The sequence below is a fragment of the Cryptomeria japonica genome, unplaced genomic scaffold (genome assembly GCF_030272615.1).
Source record: "Cryptomeria japonica unplaced genomic scaffold, Sugi_1.0 HiC_scaffold_670, whole genome shotgun sequence".
NCBI lineage: Eukaryota > Viridiplantae > Streptophyta > Pinopsida > Cupressales > Cupressaceae > Cryptomeria > Cryptomeria japonica.
The window spans coordinates 35,338-55,468 of NW_026729462.1; the positions used below are offsets into that span (position 1 = coordinate 35,338).

A 20,131-nucleotide genomic window follows, 5' to 3' on the forward strand; every position below is an offset into this window, starting at 1 on the left:
AGTTTCACCTAAACTTGCTTTATCAGGAAACTCCACGGATTCGCTCTTTGCTTTAAAATAATTACACTAGAGATATAGCGATCATAGAATAAAACACTTATGTTTAATCCATATGGTACTTAGCCATATTATATGGAGTAGAGATTCAGGAAAATTTCAATCTTCAAGCCAATCCAAAGTGAATTGCACTTCTCCAAAAAAGAAAGTGAATTGTACTTCTCCAAAAAAGCCCTCTACTAGACTCCATCAATTGTCCATGTGCACATGAAAATCCAACAACTAGAAACACCTAATAAACTAGACAAATAATAATGATCGTATGGCTTAGTTACAGACTACAAATAACTCAATATACTAAAAAGTTAGGGTCAGAAAAGTGAACTGTGCTTCCACAATTTCCACTCTCAGGTCAGGGATAGAAGAGGCTTTAGCTCGCAACCACTTTCCCCCAATATTCTCATTGCAGATAACATGTTTGAGGGAGCTTAATCCACAAACACTTTCTGGCAACCTCCTCAAATGATAACACTCTCTCATGTCAAAGTCTCTCAATTTCTTGAGCTCATCTATTTCCTCAGGAAGTTTTTCCAAGCCCTCGCACAGTGAAATGTCTAGAAATTCCAGGTGCCCAAGTTTTCCAATAGATGTCGGAAGCTCTTTCAGGCCTGGTAATGCTGATAATCTTAACATCCTTAGAGAACTCATATTTCCGAGATTATATGGCAGCTTCTCAACCAGATGGCAGTTGGTAACAGACCATATATGAGCACAGGGCATGTGACAAAGAGCAGGAGGCAACTCCTCAAACTCGCTGCAGTGGTCCAGGCTAAATTCATGCAGATTGGATTCGTTGAATGTGGGCATTTTTTCAAATCCTTCGCATAAGCTTAGAGAAAGTTTGTCCCAGTTTTGCATAACTCTGCTCTGTTTGGGAATGGTGGGTAAAACCAGCCTCTCCAAGGAAACACTTCTGAGCTGAGTGAAGATAAGGCATCTAGACCTTTTATTATGGCCTTCTCTGAGCTCAAATTACATAATATTAAAACTTTGAGTTTTTTCATAGTTTTCAGAAATGGAGGAAGAAAGTATTCGCTTGCAGAAAAGTATAACACTAGAGCCTCTGTCTCCGAAAGATTCATCTCATACCAGTCATTCTCAGCCATAGAACCTGCATCAGATAAATCATATATGCAATTGAATTAGAACATCTTTCAGCGGCAAGCAAACTACTTGCTAATGAAAAAATTTGATATCAAAGGAATTTTGCTTCAATCACATATATGAGGAAGTAGGACGAAAAGTTGAAAACACAATAAATCTTAATATTTGTTAATTGTTCACATAGCCTTCATATTTTGCCACTAAATAAGTATTTGGGCGGAATATCCAACCTGTGTGAATAGAGACAATATGAGCATTGAACTGTCTATCTCTAAGCAACTCCCATTCCCCTGGTAGGCGATGCTCCTTCCTGGGCATGAGTAACCTCTTTCTGTGGACTATACTGCCCTGGCATCCCATATACAAGGCTAAGTCTCGCATCACATCATGCTGTAAAAAGAATAGCTCAGAGGCACATCCGTACGAGATTGTTGATTGGATTCTGATAATGGCAACAACCAAGTCAGCTCAATGTTCTAAAAAATGAAAACAGGAAATTTATATGCAAGGAAAGACATTTACCCTTGATTGCTTATTAGATTCAGGAGATTTCTTCTTGCAAGTTCCAGTAACATAATATGGGCATCCTGCCACTCCATATTCCGAACATAAACCCAAATGTCCAGCAGTGCGTCAGCACAAATTTTCTTGCCCTCTGGAAATGACCCCAAGTCTAAAAAGCATTCTCTCCAAACATCATCCAAGCAATCAATACTGGTCTCCAAGCGTCTAAAAAGCCCTTCGCTGTGATATGGGGATATTGATTCTCCCAGGGAAAGTTTTTGCTTTGCATTCTCCCAGGCCACATGAGGTTCCCCGTACAAATAACTTCCAACCACTTTAAGAGCAAGAGGTAAACCCTTGCATTCGGCTTGTACCTGTCATTTACAATAGCGATATTTTCATGAATGTTCAGGGAAGGCCAGTAAGATAAAAAAGCAACGAAATTGTATTGTACAATTTGAGCTATTACTTTTGTGGATAAGTACTTTTTTCAACTTCAAAGTACTTTGAGTACCAGAACAATGAGAACACCCAATAATTGCAATATACCAAAGCAAAACGTCAAATAACCTCATAATTTCCTTTCACTTATATTATTTTTATTTGATTTGATAAGAAGCTGTAGTTTTATTCACATTTGGTAAGAAAAGTCTATACCTCTATTACTAGATTTGCATCTGCCGTAATTGGAATTGATGTCTGTCCAAATGCTGACAAGCAGAAAAGTGAGAGAGCATCCTCTTTGTTCAACAATGGCAATTGATACAGCCGAGTATAGGGGTTTCTAGGGACGATAGAACCGTTTCTAGTTGTGACAAGGGTTTTGCACCCCGGAGCTTCAAATAGTAATTTGTCCAAATTAGCTCTGGACCAAACATCATCTAACACCACCGGAGTTGGCTTAGATTGCTTTAAAAGCCGCTGCTGAAGCTGTATATGTGCATCTTCCACATTCTGAAACTCAGGTACATTCCTCCTAAAGAGCTTCTCCCATATTGTCTCTAAAATTCCCTTCAGATTTGGGGATTGTGAAACAGTGATGAAAACTATATTTCGGAAACAACCTGATGTCCACAAAAACAATTGTGTTATTAGTAAGCTGCAAAAGAACAACAAAATCCTTAAGCTGGGAAAATCATCAAAAAAATGATGGATTAAAAATGTCACCTTTGATATTGGGATCATCACATAAAGCCAATGCCAAACTCGTTTTTCCACCACCGCCCATACAATGCACACCAACAATGGAGGCGTCGCTCTGGAACAAAAGCTCCTTCAAATCCCCTATGGACTTCCCCAACCCAACATAAAACATAGATTTCACAGGCAAAGTATTATGAAAAGAATATTGGTTTGCCTCTCCCTTTCCAGTTCTAGAGCACACCGCCTTGCAATTGAAGATATCCATTTTCAATTGCTCAAACGAAATTGTTATATAGATTTCACAAACTCTCTGCCAACTTCAAACCTTCTGAAATGTTGGACAGTCTTTTGAAGTTTCACTAACTTCACTAAGTCTACAGAATTGCATAATTCAGAAATCGAGCTTGTGGTGTAAATTCCCTTTCATTGCGGGGAAAGCACACATTATTGTTTTGATGCGTGGAACATGATTCTAAGAATTTTGATAGTCAAACTCCGAACTCCTTCAGTCTTAAGCAGTTTCGTCGATATACAACGAGAAGTTTCTTTTTTCCCAGCATAGAGATTTGTTTGAACTTTTTCAGAAAGCTTAATTAACTTTACTCTTTAATAATCTTCCTTATTTTTTAAAATTTCAGTTCATGGACGTCTTTATTGATTTAATTTTATTCTTTTAAAAGCTTCATTAATCTTTAAAATTCAATTTATGGAGCTCTTTATTGTCATGAAGATATATTCTAATGAATTCATTTGTTCATGACTTTTTTCACAAGTTTAATATTTGATTATTTTTTAATTTTATTGGAAGTTATAATTTCAAATTATTTTATATTTTTATAATAAATTCATTACAAATTATGAGTGTTTCATCATAAGAAATAGAAACTATGTTTCTTAATTCATAATGACTTGTAATATAAAGTATTTAAATAAGTTGTAACAATGATGAAAGAAGTGTAATAAATCTCAACACGTGAAGAGATAAGGGCAAATCAATGCATTCAAATTGAGGTATCAAGAAATGATTGTGTTTCTTTATATCACTTGCATAGTTTACATTAATGTTTCAATGAAATACTTATGATTTACACAATGACATATAGTGATTACCAATTTAACATATAAGAAACTAGTAATGATAACACATAAGTCCCCTTCATAAGAGTCCCCTTACAATTGTGTGTGTGTTTGTGTGTACTATCATAATTGTATCCTCATAAACTTTCATTCTCACTTGGACGTCACTTTAGTGTTTCTACCTTGTATGCCCTAAATATACCTGATTCTTCTCAAACCAATGTTAAATATGTGGTTTTTACTATATGTTTTGACTTCTTGACCTTTGCCCAGTCCAAAAGGATTAGACTAGGGCATTAGGCATCATAGTCCAATCCAAATAGGTCCAAATACAAACCCTCTAACCATTGGAAAATGTTGATGGAGAAACAAAAATTGATGTCGATCTTTTTTGTAATTTTCAACACATTTCATTAAGATAGGTATAAAAACAATCCTTATGCCCTCATTTGAAATACCTCTCAATTACAATTTCTCAAGAACAATTCAATTCTAATCGAGCAAACAATCAAGCATCATTAAGGCAATGAAGGAGAGGTCAAGTATTCAAACTTTTAAGCTTTCAAGATGACATCCATGATCAAATTTATGTGAAGCCCTACACAGTAACATCGACCTTTATGTGAATACTTCAAGGAAAAGGAGATCCATAAAGGAAGGTATTGCGATTCAAATTGAGCATTTATTTCTAGATCTAACCTTTAACCTACAAGGGTAAGCCCTCTTTTCTATTTCATTCATCATTATAGAGTTAGCTCCAAGTCCAAGGTTTGACCTAGAAAAATCCCTATCAACCCAACAACATATTTTCCTCTCTTGTGAACATGCAAGTTGCAAGTTCATCAGAGAAAAAATACAGATCCAAAAAGTGTAGACTAAGACAAAAAGAGCTAGATTTTGAATAAGTGAAAAACCCTTGACAATGACAATCATTCATTGAATAGTATTCAAAAAAATAAATTGAAACTTTAGGAGAATATTAAGAGTAACATTTTGATCCTAAATCTATTATTAATATCTGCATCTAACACTTATAGGACTAAGTCACCTAGCCCCATAGTTAATTATTGACAGTTTTGGGCTCAAATTTAGGCATTGGTTCATCTCTAACTCTCATTTCCAAATCTATACTCAATGTCTGCATATTTGATATCTACCTATATCATCTCCTTCCCTTGAGTTGAAGTGTATGTACCTATATCATCTCCTTCCTCTAAGCCTTCTTTTTCTTCTTCATCCTCTTCTTAATGTTATTTCTCCTCCTCTTCCTTTTCTTCTTTATTTTGTTCTTCCTCTTTTGTCTTATATTGATTTCCATCCTCTTGTTCTTATTCTTCATCTTTAGGATCTCATATATCTAAAAAATCTTGTTCGAGTTTCTCCAAAATATAAATATATTGTCTAGTTACTTCACCTCTTGCACACAAGTAAAAACATAATTTCCATGCTAGAGATTTACCATGCGCTATTATATATATTTGTACCACCATTGTAATGCATCTCAATTTTTGTCAAAATTAGGAACTTCCAATGAAACTAGGGTTTAAGAAAAAATGCACTCAATAGATAACCTTTCTATCAAATTCAATTAACCCATCTTTGATATGACCAATACATAATGTGGCTGGCTTCAAATTTTAAAATAAAATTAATAGACCCAAGATGATTTTTGATGAGATTTTAAAAAATGTACAAAATTATTAAAAAAATCCTTGATTTATAATCTAGAAGGTAAACTTATGAAAAATCATAAAATTACAATAACTCGCAACATATTCATGATAGAGACTAGTTTTTGGACTATAGATTCTCTATATGATCCCCAAACATCAATTAAAAATTATAATAAATTCAAAAACTAGGTTTTTGTGCACCTTTGCTAAAATCATAGCTCTAATACCACTTGTTATGAACTAACTTGCACAAGAGAAGATAATATGAAATATGCTACAAATACTTGATAATAATATGCCACATGGCAGGGGTCCTACAATAGTCTTCAACAAGAATGCAATACTCAATATAATGATAATAACCAACCTTTTCCTCTTATATATATCATAAATTATGTCAATGAAATCACTTAGGTTGACTTAGATAACAATATATAAGCTTTAGAATTACATAAATAATTAAATAAAAATATAATAATGATAATATAACTTAATTAAGAGTTAAGGTAGACACAAGATAACTATTGTTAACACAATACACACTATAGGGTTAGGGGCATATCAATTTTAGATTAAATCTATAGAAAAAATTATACCCTTATATTATGAATTAGGAACAAATTTTCCTTAATCTAAGCATAGTTTGCAGATTGCATGATAACTTAAGTAAAAATGATTTATTTTAGTGGCATTAGAACCACATTATACTGAGCATATTTTAATGTTGTGAGTTGATACCTTTGAATCCACCAAGCTAGGTTGCTTAGCTACTTATAGAGATCATTGGAATGGATGATAGACCCCTGGTGTAGCGTAAATACACCAAATCCTCTTCCTCATTGTCGATTGGAAAAATTAACCCTATTAGGTTGAGGATGGACCTTTGATGTAATATGAGATACATTGAATCCTCTTCTCAGTTCCCCATTGGTGTAGAAAGTTGAGGAAAAGAATGGGGCCTATGGTGTACTATGTAATGCACTGATATTCCTTTCCTATTTGAGATGCCCTGTAGGTGAGTTTTAGTTAGCCCTTGTGTATGAGCTAATCACTATTATAATATTGATGTGTGTATAAGCCACTCACTATGTTTTTTTAATGTATGTTGGAGCTAGTCACTATATAATGTGATGTATGTTAGAACTACTCATTATATATATGTGATGTATGTTAGAGCTAGTCTCCAAGTGTGCATATTTGATGTATTCTCAAGTCAAACATAATGATAATTTGAAGATTATGAAATGATATGAACTCTATGTATTTGTTAGATTTGTACACTACTAATTAATAATGTTTAGTATGGCACCAACACTTGATGAAAAATAATTATCATTATGGTATGATTAGACTAAATTTAATAGCTTATTCTTAATGGGTTTATGCACAAAGATGGTGGTCAGAAAAGTGGACACCACCCAAAAAACACTTGGAAAAACAAGCAACATATACACAGTTTTAAAATTTAAAATTCCCGCGTACGCGCTTAGGTTTGTTCTTCCCGAGCCTTGAAAAGGTAGCGCGTACGTGCTACTTTTAGGAAAATGAGTGCGTTTGCACTACTCCTAGGAAAATGAGCATGTACGCACTGCTTATAGGAAAATGAGCACGTACGCACTAATAATCCAAATAAAACCACGTACGCGGTGCCTAGTAAAATTTAAAAAAAAAAAAAACTGGGTCTCAGTTACCCATAAATCACATTTTTAACTTTATTTTTTCCCCTATTTTCTCACCTAAACTGCAAACGGGGTGCTAGATTTGTCCTCCAGGCTATGGATCAAGGATAGTTTTTGTTTATTTTTGTCTTTCTTTCCGGTTTATGCAATTTATTTTACATTTTGAATTTAATTTCATTAATTTTGATTAGGTTTTTTAAATTTTTGTTTCAAAAACCAGATTCTTCTAATCCAGAACAAGAACAACCAAATACACCTCCTGAAAACCCACAAGAACAACCAAATGCACCTCCTGAAAACACATAAGAACAACCCCCAATTCCTCCTTTTGACTACACAGCCGAAACACAGGAAGAATTAATTAATCAGTTAGGACAAAATACGTCTAAAATCAATATACTGATTGTAAAATTGAAAACTTCTGAACTTGACCATCATCAATCCCTCGCCACTAGCCTAGAAACATTAGCTAGTGGTGTCATAGTTGTTTCCATAGAAATTACCAAATGGGGAAGCTTTAGGGATAGGTGTCGTCAATTCTATGTCAATGGGCTATCGTACGATGACGTAAAAAACAAAAATATTTCTAAACAACAAATATGTGCCCTTTTTGTTGATCCCAAAACTGGTCAGTCATTACCTCTTAATGCAAAGAGGTTTCCCATACATTGGTGTACCAATGCGCAGATGAAGAATCTTTTTTGGCAGAGGTGGTGGATGGTCTTTGATGATCCACCTTGTAATAAGTATGAGGTGCCATTATATTTTTTGAGAAAAATATATTGTGAGTTTGTGCTCAATGTGCGACCAAACTATTTTGACATGAGAGAGTTTCATGGTAGAGGTGGTGACTTTGCCCAAGATAGACCTGGAGCCCGTAGGCGATTAGCCACGGAGAGTCGCTGCCCCCTAGCACCCAAACCCAAGGTGCATCAGGTTGTCCCATTAGAGATGAAAGAGTCAATGGAGCTACAGACTCTTCAGGTGGCCACATCATTGACTGGTGCCATCAGCCAGCATGGGACGTCATTAGCACACCCTATTGTATTGGATGATGAGCCATTAGAGGGCGACAAAGAGCCCATCGAGCATATGTGTGTCAGTTGCTCGGGGATATGCTTGGGGATAGATGATGCAGCCTGTGCAGATGGATACTCATATCATCTATGCACGATTTGCGGTTGTAGATGTCAGGTTCACACGGTTGAGGATGTCGCGCTAACAGATGAGTTGATGGACATGGTGTTTGCCCATGAGCCACAGACATAGGTGTGTTGATTTGAATTCATAACATTTTATTTATCAGTCACTTTAAATTTGTAATTACATAAATGAATTTTCATTTATACATCGATTTAAATTGAGAAAAATAATATGCATTTTAGGATGCAGCAGTAGTATCCGATACACCTCCCCCAGTTACCATAGCTGCAACTTCGATGCCTAAGGTATAAATTTTGTAAAATGTTAAAATAGAATAGTACACTTTGAATTTAAAAAAATACAAGATATACTAACTATCTTTAATGCTTGGTCCAATTTTTGGTTTGTAGGTGTTGACAGAGGATGAGATGTCCCAGATTGATGACATCACGATCTCAGCGATCGATTTTGGCCTACAAGGCTATATGGTATCATATTTTGTACAACTCTTTTTATGTATTGTTTTGATGGAATATGCAGGTCATTTCATTTTAGATTTTTAAAATTATGTTTATTGCACCCCTCTAAGACGAAAAATTTAATATCTTCAAAACTAGCTGTGACCTTGTGACGAAACTTTACCGGAATGCTTATCTAGCCAACCAGAAGCTTCAGGGAGAGTTTCGCACCATTTCGTGCTCAAATGAAAACTTACTATAAATAGTAATCTCACATAAATGCAAGGTTGAGACACCATTTTTTCCAACAAATCTCCCACTTGTCGAACACCTTGCAGGAGCGGAAGGGAATGTCAACACAATGAATCAATTGCTAGGGGCCATAAGGCCCATAGACTCTGAACACCATCTGAACTTCTCTCTGCTTACAACCTTAGTTAAAGCATCTACAACATTCATCAAAGTTTCCACCTTAACCAGCTTCACCCTACCATCTTCGACCATATCTCTAACAAAATGATACTGCACATCAATATGTTTGGTCCGGGCATGAAATGTCGGGTTCTTAGCTAGGCTAATTGCACTCTGACTATCACAGTAAATTGTCACTGTACCTTGTTTTATTCCAATATCTAAACACAGTCTCTTAAGCCAAATGGCCTCTTTACAAGCATGAGTAGCTGCCATATACTCTGCTTCAGTAGTGGATAAAGCAACCACAGCCTGTCACTTACTCATCCAACTAATTGCACCACCAAACAAAGTAAACACATAAGTACTGGTGGATCTTCTGCTATCAATATCACCTGCCCAATCTGAATCCACATAACCATGGATATCAAGGAAAGTCATGTCTCCGACTGAATTACCATGATAACACAAAGAATACTCTGAAGTACCCTTTAAATATCTGAAGACTCTTTTGACTGCATCCCAATGAACTCTACCAGGATTAGACATATATCTAGAAAGTACTCCCACTGCTTGGGCAATGTCTGGTCTAGTACAGACCATAGCATACATCAAGCTTCCAACCGCACTCTGGTAAGGCACTCTGCTCATGTCTTCCATCTCCAATGGGGATGTAGGACAATCTGAAATAGATAGTTTCATTCCAACTGTAAAAGGAACACTCAATGGTCTACAATTCTGCATGTTGAACCTCTGTAACACTGAATTCACATACTTACTCTGGCCTAGCCATAGCTTTCTGTTCACCCTATCTCTTCTAATTTCCATCCCAAGAATGTGCTTTGCTGCACCAAGATCTTTCATTTCAAATTTAGCAGCGAGCTGAGACTTCAGTTCTGAAAGCATACCTTTCCCTTTACCAATGAATAACATATCATCAACATACAATGCAATGAATAAGAAATGATCACTATAAGATTTATAATAAATACAGCGATCTGATTTAGAACGTTCAAATCCCAAACTCAACACATATGTATCAAATTTCTGGTACCACATCCTGCGACATTGTTTGAGGCCATACAAAGATTTCTTCAATTTACAGACCAAATTACTTTTGCCTTTCACCACATAGTGCTCTGGCTGTGTCATATAAATATCTTCCTCCAAATCACCATGAATGAAAGCAGTTTTCACATCCATTTGCCCAACCTCTAAATCATAAGCAGTAGCAATAGAAAGCAAAAATCTAATGGACGTCATTTTTGCAACAGGAGAAAATATCTCACCGTAATCAACACCCTCAACCTGAGAGTAGCCTTTTGCAACCAACCTTGCTTTATACTTCTCAATGCTTCCATCTGAACCAATCTTTTTCTTGAACACCCATTTACAACCAACAGGTTTTCGTCCTTCAGGCAATGGTACAAGATCCCATGTATCATTCTTTTTCAAAGCTGCCATTTCTTCCTCCATAGCAATCTTCCAGGATTCTGCATCATTCATACCTAATGCCTCTTCTATAGATTTTGGTTCATCCACACTAGTATTCAGAGCAAAAATACATCTCCAATCATCAGGTGAATACCTTTCAGGTGGTTGTCTATGTCTTGTAGACCTTCGAACAAGCTGAGTTGGAGGTTCTTCCTCCTCTTCTGAAGATTCAGAGCTAGACGAGCTCTCCTCAAATTCTTGCCTATCTAGGGGTCTCGATTCAACTCTTTCAGGTGTAGAAGGAAGTTGAATCACGTCTTCTTTTTTAGTCTATTCTGGCTGCAATGTAACAGAAGGAGACTTAATTTCTCTAAAAATAACACTTCTACTGTGAATTACCTTTTGTGCAACAAGGTCCCAAAGCTTGTATCCTTTCACACCATAACTATACTCGATGAAGATACATTTCACAGCCTTGTTCTCCAACTTTGTTCGCTTCTCCTTTGGCACATGTGCATATGCCTCGCAACCAAAAACTCTAAGATGTCTCAATGAAGGCTTGTGACCTGACCATGCTTCCATAGGCGTTTTATCAAGAAGAGCTGATGTAGGAGACCTGTTAATTAGGTTGCAAGCAGTGGCAATAGCTTCAGCCCAAAACTTTTGTTCGAGACCAGCACCACTCAACATACTCCTAGCCTTCTCCATCAGTGTCCTGTTCATTCTTTCTGCAACTCCATTCTGCTGTGGAGAATACGGAGTTGTCTTCTGCCTGTTAATTCCACAGTCTTTACAGAATCTATCAAAATGATTAGAGCAAAACTCACCACCATTATCAGTTCTCAAACATTTTATTTTCTTTCCAGTCTGCAACTCAACCATTGCTTTAAATTTTTTAAAACGACTAAAAACTTTAGATTTACTCTTTAGAAAATATACCCATGTCCTTCTACTAAAATCATCAATAAATGAAACATAATATGTGGATTTTCCAATCGAAGAGACATCTACTGGACCAAACACATCAGAATGGATAAGATCCAAAACACCACAAGTTTTATGAGAACTCGAGTAAAACTGAACGCGGTTTTGTTTTCCATAAATGCAATGCTCACAGAAATCAAAGTCAAGATTACAATCATTCAAACCTTCAACAAGATTTTTATTTTTCAAGGTCCTTAGACCCTTTTCTCCAATGTGGCCATGTCTCTGGTGCCATAACATAGTCTTCTCTGCAGGTAACTTTGCTTCAGACGAAAGTGCACCCTTAGGTACCCAAAAACCATTTCCATCTGCTGAAGGTGAAACCTTCAAATCTTCCAGTGAAGTATCCACAGATTTACTTTTTATAGAAATGCTATTACACTCAACAGTGTATGCTTCAAGCTTATACAAAGTGCCAAACCTGACACCTCTAGCAACTACCATAGCACCCTTAATCATCTTACATCCTATTTCAGAAAGGACTACCTGCACACCCGCATCTATCAGTTTGCTCACAGATAATAGGTTTCGTTTTAATCTAGGGATATGCAGCACACCATTAATCCTTTTTATTCTACCATCAGAAAACCTGATTCTAACTTTACCTCGACCAACAATGTCTAGAGGTGAATCATCACCCAAGTACACCTTACCTCCATTAAATCCTTCATATTCAGAAAACCAATTTCTATTGGAAGTCATATGAAAAGATGCACCTGAGTCAATTAGCCAGGCATCATTACCTGCATGAGTCGCCAAAGCCGCAATAAATGCATCGCCATCTTCCTTGTCGGACTCAGAATCAGAATCGAACTTTTTCTTTTTCTTCTTCTTTTCTTCTTTGCAGTCCTTACGGATGTGACTCGGTTTACTGCAATTCCAGCAAATGACTTTGGACTTTCTAGGAGATTTCGATCTCCCTTTGGATTTGGACTTGCCGCGCTTCTCATTCTTCTTGCCTTTCTCCTAGGTCTTCCACAAACGGTTAGGGCTTCCTTTGAACTGATGGATACCTTCCTTCGCATCTCTTCACCAAGTAGGGCACCCACCACGTCTTCAGATTTCAAAACAACAGAAGTACTACCGATAGCCATAACAAGAGAATCCCACGAATCAGGCAAAGAGCAAAGCAAGATCTGACATTTCTCCTCCTCGTCCATCTTAACACCGACGGATACTAATTGAGCCACCAACATATTGAATGCTTCCAGGTGGTCTGCAATTCGTCCACCCTCTTCCATCTTCAAGGAATACAATTTCTTTCTTAAGAAAATTTGATTTAATAAAGATTTCACTTGATACATCTCACCAAGCTTAGCCCATAGCTTCTTTGCAGAGTTTTCTTCATGGACATTGATTAGAACAGAGTCTGCCAGGCATAGTCTGATTAGACCCTTGGCTTTTCGGTCCATAACATCATACTGGGCTGCCGCAGTAGGATCTGAGGGCCTTTGGACATTCGCATCAACAGCATCCCAAAGATCTCGATCTATTAGCAGATCTTCCATCTTCAGCTTCCACATCTCAAAATTACTTCCATTAAATTTCTCCACCTTTATTCTCCCTGACGAACTCACCATCTGAATATTCCTGCAACAAGATCAAAAAAGTGTCTTTTGTACAAGCTCCCACTCAAATCTGGATTAGTTCAAAAAACCCAACTGCCCACAATTGAAACCAAAGGTGATCAGGCTCTGATACCACTTGTAAGGAAGTTAAGTAGCGGAAACAACTTCCTACACTAACCTTGAGAGGAGGGTAATGCAAAACTTTTTCAGATCATTACAACAGTTACAGAAAATAGAAATAGATATAATAGCATTCATACCACAACACAATGATTTACGTGGGGAAAACCCTTTCGAGAGAAAAAACCCCACCCTCCAAAAGCAGCTCAATATTTTATTCAGCAATCAAAATAGATTACAACATATTTGCAGAGCAAGCTCTTCGCAGGAGTACCACTAATCAGAGATTCAGAGGCAACTCAATAGCCATAAGACTCTTACACACAACCTCTATCTCACACACCTCATAAATAGGAGATACAATACAAGAAACCGTCAAACGGTATTACAAAACCATGGGCTAAAACCACCCAATAAGGTGTAGCCGACCTTATCTCCCTTCTAGACGCCCTATGACATGTTAAAGCACACATCAACACGTGTCGCTCCCTTTTACAGCTCATTTATGTATCCGATACAAATTATTTTTCCTATTTCAGGAGTACAAACTTCCGGAGGCCATAACTTGAGAACCGGGTGTCCGATTGATGAACCGTTTGAAGCGACGGAAAGCTCGCGAAGTTCTCTATCACCTCGTAACCCGCTTCGCCGGTTATGACCACTTTTGAGGGCATTTCGGAGCCTCTAAAGTCCCCAAAATTAAGTTTAAATATTTTATTGCACCCCTCTAAGACGAAAACTTTAATATCTTCAAAACTAGCTGTGACCTTGCGACGAAACTTTACCGGAATGCTCATCTAGCCAACCAGAAGCTTCAGGGAGAGTTTCGCACCATTTCGTGCTCAAATGAAAACTTACTATAAATAGTAACCTCACATAAATGCAAGGTTGAGACACCATTTTTCCCAACAGACTTGAAGGCTTATAGTGTCAACTTGACTCCACATTATTTTTTATTACAGTGTGAATTTGACTCATTATATTGTTTCATCATACATATATATACTGTGAACTTGACTCATTATAGTGTGAACAATTCAAACCATAGAAGAAAACTGAACAATTTGAAGCAATGGAGAACTGCATATTTAATATGACATGACTGACTGTTTCCCTCAAAAATTCAAATTTGAAAATAGCTAGCTATCACAATCAAATGCATTGCACATTCAAATTATATTATAAGACAAAATTTTCCATGTCACTTTCATTACAATCCAATTCATTGCATATTTATGAGTTCTACAAATTCCCTTTGCACATTCCTTATGTAACTATTTGTTTGCAATATGTATGTATGTTATACATATGCATATGCATATGTATGTATATGTGCATATGTGAAATTCTATGTACATGTGCATATGCATGTAGGTGGATATGTATATGTATGTACTTATGCATTTGAATATGTATGTATGAATGCATGTAAGGATTGTATGCATGTTGTCAAATGTTAAAGACATTCAAAGAGTTGTTTTGCATTCAATAATGTATGGATGATTTGTTGTGACAACGTTACGCTACCCTCGATTATTACTATTTTTTGCAGGCACGCTAGATCATTGAAGGAAGAACCATACTTGTGGAAGATCATCATATCAATGTAAATGTGTTTATTAACACACTTCAATTCTTTGGAGATTATGCCTTTAATGCTTACATTTTATATTAATTTATGTAGATATCTTAGGTAGTTATGCATTTCTTATTAAATGCACGTTTCTTAACACACTTTAGTTGTTTTGCATTTTGTTGTGATTGTTATGGTAGGCAATTACAAACACGATAAGGAGTCACTATGTCGAAGACAACGAGCCTTCCTCTCAGGTAAAGTCAATATGACTACTTTGGCAATGATCTAGTAGACAATTCAATTTGTGATTTGTTTATGTTTCAGTTTGTGATTTGTTTATGTTTCATTTTGTGAATTGTTTATGTTTCAATTTCTGAATTGTTTATGTTTCAATTTGTTTAAATTCCTCACTTAGTTCATCTGGCTACAAGAAACACACTTAGTTCACATTAGAAAAAAATCTAGTAGAAAATGCATTTTTTGGATTGTTTATCTTTCAATCTTCTCTTTGTGGGACTTTACTTTGGCAATGATCTATTAGACAATGCAATTTTTGATTTGTTTATGTTTCAATCATCTCTTTGTGGAACTTTAGCTTGTTTCAGTTTCATCATTTATATGCCTATGTTGTTGTGTTAATGTTATATATATATTATTGATCAAAAGGAAATGCCCCTTTTGTAAAACAAATAAGACAAAGAATTGTTTAAAAGTACCTTAAAATATATTTTGGTAGATACTGCCAACAAGGAAAACTTGGCAGCTAACAAAATATCTTCTAGGGCACTAGTAAATAGTTCTTTGTCTAGTGCCTTTTTGCAAATAGGACATTTCCTTTTATCATTTCGATGCAATGACATAGTAGACATATTAGACACTGCAATTTATATATGATCACTGCAATTTGAACACTTATAAGTGTTCAAATTTCTCACTATCAAAAGAGGACATATCGGTGAGATCTAATAATTAGATGCCACTGATATGGCCTTTTTGATAGTGAGCAATTTGAACACTTATGTGGCCTCTTTTGATAGTGAGAAATAAATGAGATCAGTTCAACTGACATATGAGAAATATCACATCAAAAAAATAAAAAAAAAACATATGAGATTTATAGCAACACCATCAATTCATTGGAATATTCATCTGAGATATCTGAAAATAACGGATTTCTGAAAACGTTACAAAATATCTAGCAATATGTTATTCTATAATCACATCACAGTTATATCGAAACTCAAAATCTTCTCTTCGGAGGGCTCACAAAATATAATTAATCACAAACTCAATCAATTTTCCATATGGGTATTAAATGGAGGAGGTGTCACAAATCCAACCCCAACAGATTGTGGCCTACTAGGGTTTGGCCCAACAGTAGTGTTTTCTTGGCTGGGAAGGGTTTGTAAGAAACTTATTATTTGAGAAAGCAATGCTTGGTTGACACCTGAAGTAAGTTTCATGGTGTCTGAGGATCCAGGTTTAGTCCCAACTTGCATAGTATTAATAACTGTGAAGGCTGGGGACAAGAGGTTCATCATTTCTATGAGAATTGGGTGTCGGATGCGTAGAGGTTCTGCGACTATGGCCACATCTTTTATCCTCTTTGCATGCTTGGCTACCTTTTCATCTTTCATCATCGTCTTCTCAAGCTTTGTGTCTGCATCTTTCTTTGCCTTCTCTTGTCTTTGAATGAACTTCTCTTGGGAATCCTACATTTTTTGGTTTGTTTTCCCACCCTCATAGCCTCCTTTTCTATCACTTCTGCTTCACGTTGTTCCTTCCTCTATCTCATCTATTCTTTCTTTCATTCTGTCAATTCCTCATCTATTTTCCTTTCAGACTCTTTATCTTTTTCCCTTTGAATGTACTCATCAGATGTCAAGATCTGTGACTAGATACTTAGACATAACACCCCTTTCCCACCTCCATGTGAAGATTGATTCATTCTCTGCACTGGAAGTCTTAAGAATCTAGTGATTTGCCTTGGCACTTGCTTCCCATCCTCTTGTGTACATGACACAAACTCAGGTTCATCTTGACTTATATGAATTTTGTCTTCACAATCAACACCATCTTGTTGCTCCTAGTTGACTGCATTGGTGAAGTAATGTATCACATCTACTGGATCAATTTTTGATAGACTTGGCATGGAAAAGGGTTACATCATCACAGTTGGTTTCTTCTTGGGTCCAGTCTAGTATGACAGCTTGTGTTGGAAAAAACATGCTCGTTGATGTACTTTCGAAACCCTCATTTGGCTGGCTGGTTTGTGGGGGCAGACTTAGTTCGGTAGTATGTGGTGTCAAACTTGTACCCTCAACTGTTGCTTGTGTTCCACTATAGTGCTCTATAAAATCTTGAATGTCTTCCTCATCAAAACCAACCAATCGCAAGAAAGATTTCGCTGCCATATACTCTGATTCTTCATCCCTTGAAGTGGTGTCATGTTTTGCTCCAATAGTTGGTTGTATATCAATTGCAACCTCAAATTTCTCACTTGGCCTCATATCATTTTACAATGCAGACCGATTAAGTGGCCAAATCCCTGTCCTACAGAAGCCACTGATTATATTAGCTAATGTCAATGCCTGGGCAAAGGCCTTTCTCGCAAGAGTTGTCAACTCTTCCCTTCCAATTTCAATTTGTGGGTACTTTGACATCCATATACTCCTCTATTGTTTGAAATAATTTTGAAAGGTGAGAATACAAAAACATCAAGTGGCTGCAGTTTGTGTCTTATATGAGCAGGAAGGGTTACAGAATCTATACCTATTTGCCTTGCTTCTTCAATTGTCTTGAAGGCTACATGGCTGCCATGACCATCAAAGATCAATAGGGCCTTATGTGAGGGTGAAACTCCACCAGGGACTAAACGTACAAAATGTTCCAACCAATTTAAGAACAACTCCTTTGTCATCCATGCATGTTCATGGATTGCTGGAAAATGCTTTTGGCTCGTAGTTTACAATGTAGTTTCAGATATGCCTCTTAGATTTGAATAGATAAAATCTAAGAATGTTGAAACCACATGCACTCACACATGCCAAAATAGTAATCCACTCTCTACTCTTCGAAATTAGGTGCGGTACACACCTCTGGCCCAATTTTTCTATCACTCTCATTCCACAATTCCTCCTAGCTTGCACACTAGTCTCATCACAATTCCAAATCCGACTGCTACCATAGTGATTGAGGTTGTAAATTACCTCCAAGTTGTCATAGAAAGAGGCAACAATACAAGGTCGAAGTATAATAGCCCTATTGGAGTCCACTCCTTTAGCTATTCTCATCATTAGATCAGGGTGCCTTTGTCTAAAACTTGCCCACCATGACCTCCCTAGTATCCCATTTTTGAATGGATTAGGCCTATTCTCAGTAATTTGGGCAATGGTTGATTGAAGTTGACTGATTTGGAGAGAATGATCAATTTCAATCATATCTTTGCACCATTGGACAACTTCATCCTCCTCCTTTGTTGATAAAATGGTGTGTGGATCCCTCATAGTCGTGGTTGTGGCTCCCATCAGCCATGCCCTCAAAAAGTCAATGGGGATAACATACTTGATTGATGTGCCTCTAAGAGATATGTGCTTGTCTTCTATGCATGATATTGCTTCTTTCATGTTAGATATGCTCCATTTTGGTTTGGAAACCTTTGAGGCCACCTGTTCTTGTGGTGTTTCTGGAATAAGATTACAAGTTGCAGTAGAATGGTCATGTACAACAATAGTTTCCACATCAGTTGCATTGTTAGGTGAATGGTCATCTACAGTAGGAGTCACTGGGTCTTCAATTTGAATAAAACTATCTTCATCAGGGAAGTGCACCCAATGAGTGACTCTAACTATTCGATGTCTAACTCATTTTTTTCCCTTTTTATCTAGTGTCATTATCTTCAGTGAACCTACAATGATACGGTACCAATGATAAAATGCAACTATGTGTGCCTATATATATATATAAAGACATATCATTGAAATGAAACCCTCAATGCCATTGAGATAAATGATGAAAAACAAATCAATTTTTGTAGGTACCAATGAGTACAAATCCATCATTGAACATCTTTGAACAAAAAAAAATGGTACTGTGTCACTATTTCTATATGCCTGATAATATAGACAATAACCATATAGCCACATAACTCGAAACAACCATGCATGAGTTAAGTATGTAACTGTGATGTGTTTGAAAATCGGATATTGTACACACATACACATAGGTACAAAACTTGAAACATTATATAACAAGGAGAGAAACTAGAAGCACGAGATGCAAGAGTGAAAGATGTAACTGTGATGTGACTAAAAACTATATTGTTGATATAGTATTAAGATGCAGATTCATTTCTCAAATGACTAATAATTAAATGATGTTGTTGTATTTCTCATAAGAAATTTATTGGAAACAATAGTGTATGCCTAATAATATTATTTATAGTGAGTATATTAACAAATTGAAGACAGAGAAAACAATGAAAATGCCTCAAAAAATCTTCATTTCCCAAAGTTTTTAGGGCAATGTAGTTGGCGGTAATTCGTGCCAAGTGGCCCATAACATGTATGTGAGAAGGTTGTTATATGTCGACTATAACACACACACACACGGACGTGGAAAACAACCTTATAGCTAGTATACAATCACTGTAAGTAATAGTATCAGGCATACACAGTATTGTAATAATAAATAATGAAGGGGTTTCGAATAATTATGAATAATAATCATTTTTATTTGCATTCTCTATAATTATTTTGGCATTATAAATAGAGAGACACCATTTAACAACGCACCCATAAAATAAAATGATAAATAATGAAGGGGTTTCGAATAAAACAGATAGATAATCATTTTTTTTGTCATTCTCTTTGAGGATTTCAACATTATTAAACTGTAACAGAGCATTGAAATGAAATCTATATCGCAAAATGAAGCAAAGAAAGTGGAGTCAAGTTCACACTATAATGAAGCAAAAAAGTTGGAGTGTAAAGTTCACACTATTATAAGCGAGCATTGAAATGAAACTGTAAACTGCATACAAATAAATCATCGATAAACAAAACATAATGTAGCTACAAAGGAGCTAAACCATCATTGGACATCCAATATGGTTGTTAATATTATTTACAGTGACTATATTGAAAGAAATGCTGGTTTATTGAAAATAGTATAATTTCAATTGAAAGATTTATAACATTTA

The 20,131-nt window shown here is 36.2% G+C and overlaps 1 pseudogene; it reads right to left on the minus strand.

The window, feature by feature from the left end:
- Positions 1 to 354: 354 nt before the first annotated feature.
- LOC131872579 (probable disease resistance protein At4g33300) lies at positions 355 to 2,908 on the minus strand (annotated as a pseudogene).
- Between the last annotated feature and the right edge of the window lie 17,223 nt (positions 2,909 to 20,131).